Source organism: Magnolia sinica, chromosome 3 (assembly GCF_029962835.1).
Source record: "Magnolia sinica isolate HGM2019 chromosome 3, MsV1, whole genome shotgun sequence".
Taxonomy (NCBI): Eukaryota; Viridiplantae; Streptophyta; class Magnoliopsida; order Magnoliales; family Magnoliaceae; genus Magnolia; species Magnolia sinica.
The window spans coordinates 13666929-13675565 of NC_080575.1; positions in this window are offsets into that span (position 1 = coordinate 13666929).

Sequence of the window (8637 nt, forward strand, 5' to 3'; positions counted from 1 at the left end):
GGAAGAATAATAATAAGATATTCAAGAATCAATCTTTTTTTTTTGTTGTATTTTGGACATGCATATGATGGTGTATCAGACCATTCTTTGATAAGAATGTCATCTGTTGGTTTCACCAGTCAACTAAATGGGCTCTAATTGAACACAAATCAAGCATGATTTAGTGAGGTAGGGCCCGTTACATTGAAATACAACAAAAAGAAGATGAAAATATCGAAAAGAAAGGGAAGGTTTGCCCTTCTTTCCAATTTTTCCCATAATCGTTAACTTCGCTTCGATTTGTTGAATCCCATTCAAATTGTTTGTTTTGATCCCAAAATAGTTATAGATCTAGCCTAAAATGATTTTTTAAAGCTTCTTCCATGGTTTAATGAAAAAAAGAAGATGAGATATGAGTAAAATTTTGAAGAAAAAATTCAAATTGGGTTTTTACGGGCATTGTCCTGTATTAACCGTATCGGCCTTGTATCAGTGCCGATACACCCCGTATCGGCCGATACAAGTTATTTATTTATTTATTTTTTGTATCGAGCCGATCCAGGTTAATTTTTTTGTATCAAGCCGATACAACCCTGTATCCGTGTATCGTCTCGTGTTGATATGGATATGATACGGCCATATTGACCGATACAATACTGATATTCATATCTATGACCAGTAGGGAATTGTCCAAGCATGCATGCTACTATCTCAATAGAAATTTCTTTCATGTTTAGTCCTATGTTGCCTATGCTCTCAGTTCTAAGGGGACCACAATTTTAAGAAAAGAAGTTCATACTTCGTATCTCTGTGTCATAGTTTCTCAAAGATCTGAAGGCTCAATGAGGTATTTAGACAATGTCTTAAAATAGGTAACATTGATACACACATTGATAGAACACCAGCTGCTGTCTCTACTTTTGAATCATTGTATTAACAAAAGTAGAAAGAGTAGGCATATCATTCCGCCCAGATGAGTGTTATTAGTGGATTCCCTATAAATAATTACTGAGCTAATGTATAAATGTAGCAAAACTACAAAAAAGCTGTCATAACTGAAGATAATGCATTGTAAATCTAAATAAACATGAACATGACCTATGTAATCTGAAACAAACCATTGTTCCCTATAGATTAGTTCAACCAAGTCTCTTTTTTTTTTTATAAAAATTTTATTTTATTTAAATTTTAATTTTTATAAATTTTATTTTAGTTTAAAGATGAGGAAAATTATTAAGGCCAAAGGTTCAAAAGAAAAAGAAAGAAAAAAAAAGAAAAAGAAGAGAAAAAACATAGCAAAACAGCAACAACCTACGGAAGGAAACCCATGAGCAGAGGAGGGCCACAATAATTAGCCAAAACCCAAAACCCACAGCTAGGGAATCCAATCCCTCAAATACAAAAGACCTTGATGCAGAATCCCTGAAGCAGATCTACTATCATTCTGGAAACAAAAAAAGAATGAAAAAAAAAAGAAGAGAAAAAACATAGCAAAACAGCAACAACCTACAAGAAAACCAAAATAAAAAAAGAAAAAAAGAAGGAAACCCATGAGCAGAGGAGGGCCACAATAATTAGCCAAAACCCAAAACCCACAGCTAGGGAATCCAATCCCTCAAATACAAAAGAGCTTGATGCAGAATCCCTGAAGCAGATCTACTATCATTCTGGAAACAATGGCTGTTTCTTTCACTCCAAATGAACCACACAAAAGCAAGCAGCGCCGCTCTCCATCTCGACCTGCCCAGGCAACCACACCCCCTCTATCGTCTAGGACTGAAAAAGACCTTCAATCGAGCCCATCATGACCTAAGAGATACTTGAGCTTCTAAAAATACCATGCCAGAATTCTGGAAAACGAACAATGGATGAATGGAGCTGAGTCGACTTGGATGACTTTCAACTTGCCTCAGTGTGTTTTGGAATTATGAGTCTATACAAGCTTGTGAAACTTATTTCTTGGTAAACAATAGCGATACTAAAATTCTCTCCTAATATTGGTAAACGGGTGGGAAACATGGTGGATGTGGTAGTTAGCAACATCGTCATAATCACGCGGTTGCGAAATGCATGGTACAATTATTATAATTTCGCATGCCACACAACATGAACCGTAAGATCATCGCATCGAATCATATGAATTATAAAATAATTGTCAACTGCATAAATGGCACTTGTTGCTTTTAAAACAAAATTTTTTCATGCATTTTTTCTTTTTGTTTTTAGAGGGAGAGGGAGGGCTGATATTAAAAAACCAACAAAAATGATAACAAGATAACTTTTTCTTTGATCAACAGATTCTAATACCCACTTTTAAAAGTCCAAAACAAAGATACCAAAAATCTTTTTCTTTGATCAACAACCTGATTCTACACTCAAGAGAGGTTAAATTATAAAGGACTCTTGTATGTTTCTTAAGGAAAAACAAAATGTAACATTGTCATGGTATGCATACGGTAATACTGTATACAAGTTGTCAATTGCCAATAAGATGACATGTAGTACTTTTCTTGGTGCACATCGATGAGAAATGGATGATTGATGATTCTGATTTATTGATATTTATTTTCATCTTTTTAATGCTTTGAGAAAGTCTTATGATTTACCATCTGATTTGTGATTCAATACATTTCAAGACCTATTACAATTTGCAATGTGATGAGGATTTTGACAACATTGGTTGTAAGTGGTAAACTTGTTTCTCGAATATCTAAGAGGAAACTGTAACAGAAGTTCAATATAATTAATTGGTTATTTATTAGTGTTTTACCTACAAATAAACATTATTACCTCACCATCGGCCACTCAATCCTCGCTAAGTAAACAACACTTAAAGCTCTAACACTTGCATATGAATTTTAGAATTCAGTTGGACTTCAGATGCATAAGCAATGACAACTTAAGGTATGAGGTAGATTAACACAGGGGACGTGTGATATCTAAATGTAGCCTCTTTTTTTTTTTTTTCCCCAACAATCTTTTGTAGGAATGAATAGTTATGAATGTAAGTGTTAGTTAAAATCAATGGTGAAGAGATTCATCAACCCCATTCATTTTGTTGTCTTGGCTCTGAAGGATGGAGGATGTTGCCAGTAGAATTAGAGCGGTGTGAATGATGTGGAGATGTGCCTCTGGAGTGTTTTGCGATCGACATGTTGCTTATAAAACTTTATTAGAAATTTCATAAGGTAAGTATCAAACTGGTTATGCTATATTGGGCAGACTGGTGGGTAGTTAGAGGCCACATGAGTAGAGGAGCATTGTAGAGCTGAGGTTGTTAAGATGGATCTGTGAGAATAGCAGGAAGATGAAATAAAAAGACACAGTTTGAAGTAAGCTATGGATGTGTGGGAATGGCAGGTAGATGGAGGGAGGATGATGATCTTTTTGTGGTGGTGATGGAACGATGCGATTGCTTTGCCTTTTGAAATTCGGCCCACCCATCCCACATGTATGATAGAGATGTTTCGATCCATGTTTATTTCATGAAGTGCCTGTGCTGTAGTCATTTCACGAAGCGCTCATTCAAGAGGATATCTTTCATCTGCTGAAGGATTAGATTCATCTTTGATTTTTTTGGAGGATTACAGTTATCTCAATGAACCATATGATAGAATCATGTCATGAATTCCTAACATTCCATTCGTTTTTTATTTTTTGGAGGATTACACTCATCTTTACAATCAGGGACCCATATGGGATATTGATCATCTACTAATAGAAAAGGTGGCGGTGGAGAGCCGAGCCGCCAGTTCAATAAAGGGCTATGATAGTGGCCCAACAACTAGGTATGGCCACTTAAGATTAACATCCCACATGGGTGGATCTTTGGATGTGAAGGTGATAATGAAGTGCATCTAGTGAAATCACAGACTGATTTGATCCATTAGGATTCTATACTTGGGTTTTCCGTTTTACAGGTGGGGCACACTGGAAAAGAAAATCTCAAAGAAACCATTCAAAAAAAAAGAAAAAAAAAGTGGGCCCCACCTTTAGTGATCTGGGGCACACTAGAAAAGAAATCCCAAAGAAGCCATTCAAAAAAGAAAAAAGAAAAAAGAAAATGTGGGCCCCACCTTCAGTGATCTGTGATCCAGACTATTGTTCTTTAGCTGAGAAGGTAATAATGAAGTGCGTCTAGTGAAGCAACCAACTGATTTCATCAAATAGGATGTTGGATTATTATTGGATTTGCAAGCTATGTTCCAGCGAGTTCTCGGTTTTAGGAGTGGGGCCCACTGTCTAGTGATCTATGATCGAGATAATCGTTCTTAAGCAACTCAATTTTGATGGATGATGCCCCAAAAATCTCCATCTTAGCCTCATATCTTGTGCTTTTTTAAAGTTAAATTTGGACCATTGCTGTATTCTGTTTATACCCATCTCTTTGTAGGCCACATAACTGAAATAATAAAAGTATAAATGTGGGCCCCAACACATTAATGCTCTGGATCATTGACTGTGGGCCCAACACATTGATGGATGTTGCCTGCTGTACTGAAATGCCAAATAAAATTCTGAAAGCATGTGGGCTAATGCGTCAAAGTCCCTCAGATTTGCAGGATTCTAGCTATAGAATATTGAACTTTTATTGACTTTCCATGGAAACCAATGCATTTCCAAGGTTTTCTGATGTAGAGGATCGCTGATAATTTTATGGCCAGGATGGATCAGAAAAGGCCCGATCGGAGATAGAGATGATCCGGACCATTAGAACTTAAAAGGGATGTATCTCGCAAACTAGAATGAGTTATCGGACATAGCCACCAAACCTTGCTATGTCGGGTTATGCAAGCTGGATTTGTGAAATACCATCAGATCAACAGTAAATTTTAGTTTGCGCCGAACATGAAAAGTGTTTGGAATAATTAGGAGAACATCCAAATAGGACACTTACTATTTTTGGCTGAAAACCATGGGCACTAGTAGACATGTAAATTATTTATGGTAAGTTGCGAATTCTAGGAGTTTTAGTTGTAGTTTGATTCTAAAATTTCTTCCATTGCTTAATATCCCTATTTAAGGGGTTGTGTACTCGTTTATTTCATTCACCAATCATTATGAATTTTATAGAATTTATTTCTACTTTGCTATTTCTTTTCCTCGTGGATTGGAAAAGCTTATGTAAGGAGTCCAGAGAAGTTCCGTGGATTCGGAACAGTTATTTCCCGAGGAAGACTATACCGAAACGATGCTCGACCTCACGTCCTTCCCTGCGTCACTTTCAATGGTGAAGATAGCCTGACCACACTGCTTTTAGATACAAACCACCGGTGGTTTGTACAATTAAAACCATTGAACCGGTGGTTTGTATCTAAAGGCACTGTGATCAGGCTATCTTCACCGTTGATTAGTGGCCTGATGATTGAATCGGAAACAAAGTTGAGGGGCCGTAATGGGCCACGTCGTAATAGGCCACATTTGGATGGCCCATCTTGTGAACATCTTAACATTGGGAATCTTATCCCATAGATCAAAGCAATGTGATATTGGGATTTGCAAATCTGCCCCATCCGTGTTGTGTGGCATGTGTGTGGACAGGATATTTTCTCATCTAGGAGTCTGAGGTTAAAATCCAACTGTTGAAAGTTGTGCTGTGTTTGGTTTTCCCTTGGTATGTGGAGCAGCCAAGATATACTTTAGTACCGAAATCAATTTGGAAATTATTTGATACTCTTACGACAATTGATACGCAGGCACTCAGAAATTGCACTGGTTGAAGTAAGATCATTGGATTTTTTCATTTTTAACCGTCCAATAAATGTCCATTGATCTGATGGTCAGATAAATCAAATAAGCATATTTTGTTCGTGATGAACCTAAACTGGGTTCCATAATTTGGACGGTTTAATTTGAATTGATTGTGTGCTGCCTATGCAATTTATAAGTGGCTGTGTATCATCCATCAAACTCCGCCAGAGTATCAAAGTTTTTCTCAATCAATGGTCGATGGGGCACTTGCATAATATGGGAGCAGTCCTGACCGTGGGGCCCAACTTGATGTATGTGTAGTATATCCATCTCGGCCATCCGTTCTGCCAGATCATTTTAGGCATGAAACCTGAAATGAAGCAGATACCAATCTCAGGTGGATCATACCAAGAAACGGTGGTGATTGAACGCCCACCATTAAAAACTTCCTAGGGCCCACCGTAATGTTTATTTTGCCATCAAACCTGTTGATAAGGTCCCGCAAACCTGGATGAAGGGAAAAAAACAAATAAGAGCTTGCTCCAAAACTTTTGTGGCCCACAAGAAGTTTTTAATGGTCAATCACCATTGTTTCCTATAGTGTGGTCCAGAAGCGATTTGGGTCTGCTTTATTTTTAGTCTCATGACCCAAAATGATATGGAAAAACGGATGGACGAGGTGGATATACTACACATACATCAAGACTGGCCGACGGTCAGAGATGCACCCCCTTGGGTGTGAGGCTGGGTCTCACCTAATCTGTTAGTGTATAATATAGACCGTCCATATCATGAGGCCCACCGTAGATAAGTGACACACCTTAAATAATTGAATAACTTTATCATATGGTGTTGTAAAAATCTGTTTCTTGATTTCGAGCCATTGATTACTTTTAATTTTAGCCATCTAATCGATCAGTTAAGGTATCATATCATATAAATTTTGTTTATAAAACATCGAAAATGGGGTCCGCATCTGTACAGTTTTATTTGAGTTACACATGCCAAGTGTAAACTATCTCAGTGCACGTGTATTATCAATCACACTTTACCACCATTATTCCTGGGGCCCACCACAATGCCACACTGTAAACAAATATCATCTTGATCTAAATTTTTTGTGGCCCACAATAAGTATTTAATGGCCAATCACAACCGTCTCTTGTGGTGTGATCGTGTCCACACCCAATCCATTCCCTGTGGTGAACGAACACTATTGTAAAATTGGAAAGAAAAGTGAGTGAAAGAAAAGTGGCTCTCAGGTAGGCCACTTTTTGATGTCCATGCCAAATCCACTCCGACCACTCGGTGCACCATCTCAAATTAACCGTACGTTACAAAAATCAGAGTGATCCTTTATTCAATAGATCATACAAATGGTAAATCATTGGAACTGAAATGCAACCCTTGATTTTTTACGTGGCCTAAAATCCAATTCAAATCATTAAGATTTATACATAAGGGAATTTGACGGTGGGCCACCTCAAATTTTTCTATGGAGTGAACAGGGAGGCTGATTACAATCATGAGGCAATTGCAAAATCTATAACCCCCATGGTGACTGTGTTTTATCTACGCCATCTATCCATTTTAGATCATTATTTTAGAGATGATCCCAGAACATAAGGCAGATCCAAATAGCAGGTGGACCACATCGGTGGAATATTGGTAATTGAACGCCCATCATTACAAAATTTCTAGATCCACTGTAATATATATATATTACGTCACACTGCTTTAGATCACGTTGAGGTTGTGTTTTCCCTTCCTTTCATCTAGGCCTGTCGTGACTTAATCAACAGGTCGGATGGCAAATAAATATTACTGCGGCCCCTTGCAGTTTTGAACGGTAGGCGTTCAATTGCTACTATTTTCCAGACGTGGGGTGCACATAAAATAATCTACAAAGGATTAAAGGTGTGAATCAAACAAAGACATTGTTACGATGGAGTCCGAAAAATAAAAAATTAATCACATAAAGATAAGCTTAATGCATGTTACAATGTCGTTGTTTTTAAGGCGATATTCACACCCTATTGGTGATTAAACCAATTTGCAAGAGTGTTATAATAAATCCGCCTGAGGATATAATAAAACTCTTCTCCAAGATGGAGAAATGTGGGTTTCGGCCTATAAAATCGAAAAATCGCACCCCGAATACACTTTTACAGCGTATATCTTTGACTTATGTGATGTTACAATTTATCCCCTGAAAATTGTTTGTAATTTACTGCCTAAAAAATTATTTGCAGTTTAGCACTTGAAAACTATAACTTTCTAAAAACCATCCAAAGCTGAAAATGGAGAAGAAGAAGAAGATAGAGAGGAGATTGTTGGAATTGTGATTTTCGTATTGACCTAAAGATGAGTTTAGGTAGAATCACAAGAGATGATTTAAGACCCTTTTCACGAAAAGACATCTTCTTTCATAATATCTTTTCAACAATGGCATCCCTCTACCATTTCAAATTCAAACGATGTTCCTTTTACAAAGAGGCACCACCATTCACAAATGAATGATCACCAACAATCACCAAAAGCCACAACTATTCCTAAATTTTCTTTTATAAATTAAAAATTCTTTTTATTCTTATTTTGAAAAAAACCCAATAATCCCCCACTATTTTTCACAATACAAACGTCAGGGTATGTAAGGAAAATATGTGCATAGGAGAAGGTGTCAACCTTCACTTAGTGTAAACAAATCAAAGTTAAATCAGAATCCTTAGTAATTATAGTCTTGAACTAAGTATTTTATATGACATAACCGGACATGTTACACACATATATATTTCAATTTTCAGGTGTTCTAAAATTATAGTATATTGATGGCCTTGTGCTTTGTCATGGATTCACGAGTTCATGAGAGTAGGCAAAAAACTCTTGAACGTCAGAAAGCGGTCCGATTAACAATACTCATTTAGGTGAGTCCTTATGAATGTCCCTGTAACAATAGCATCCTTGAAA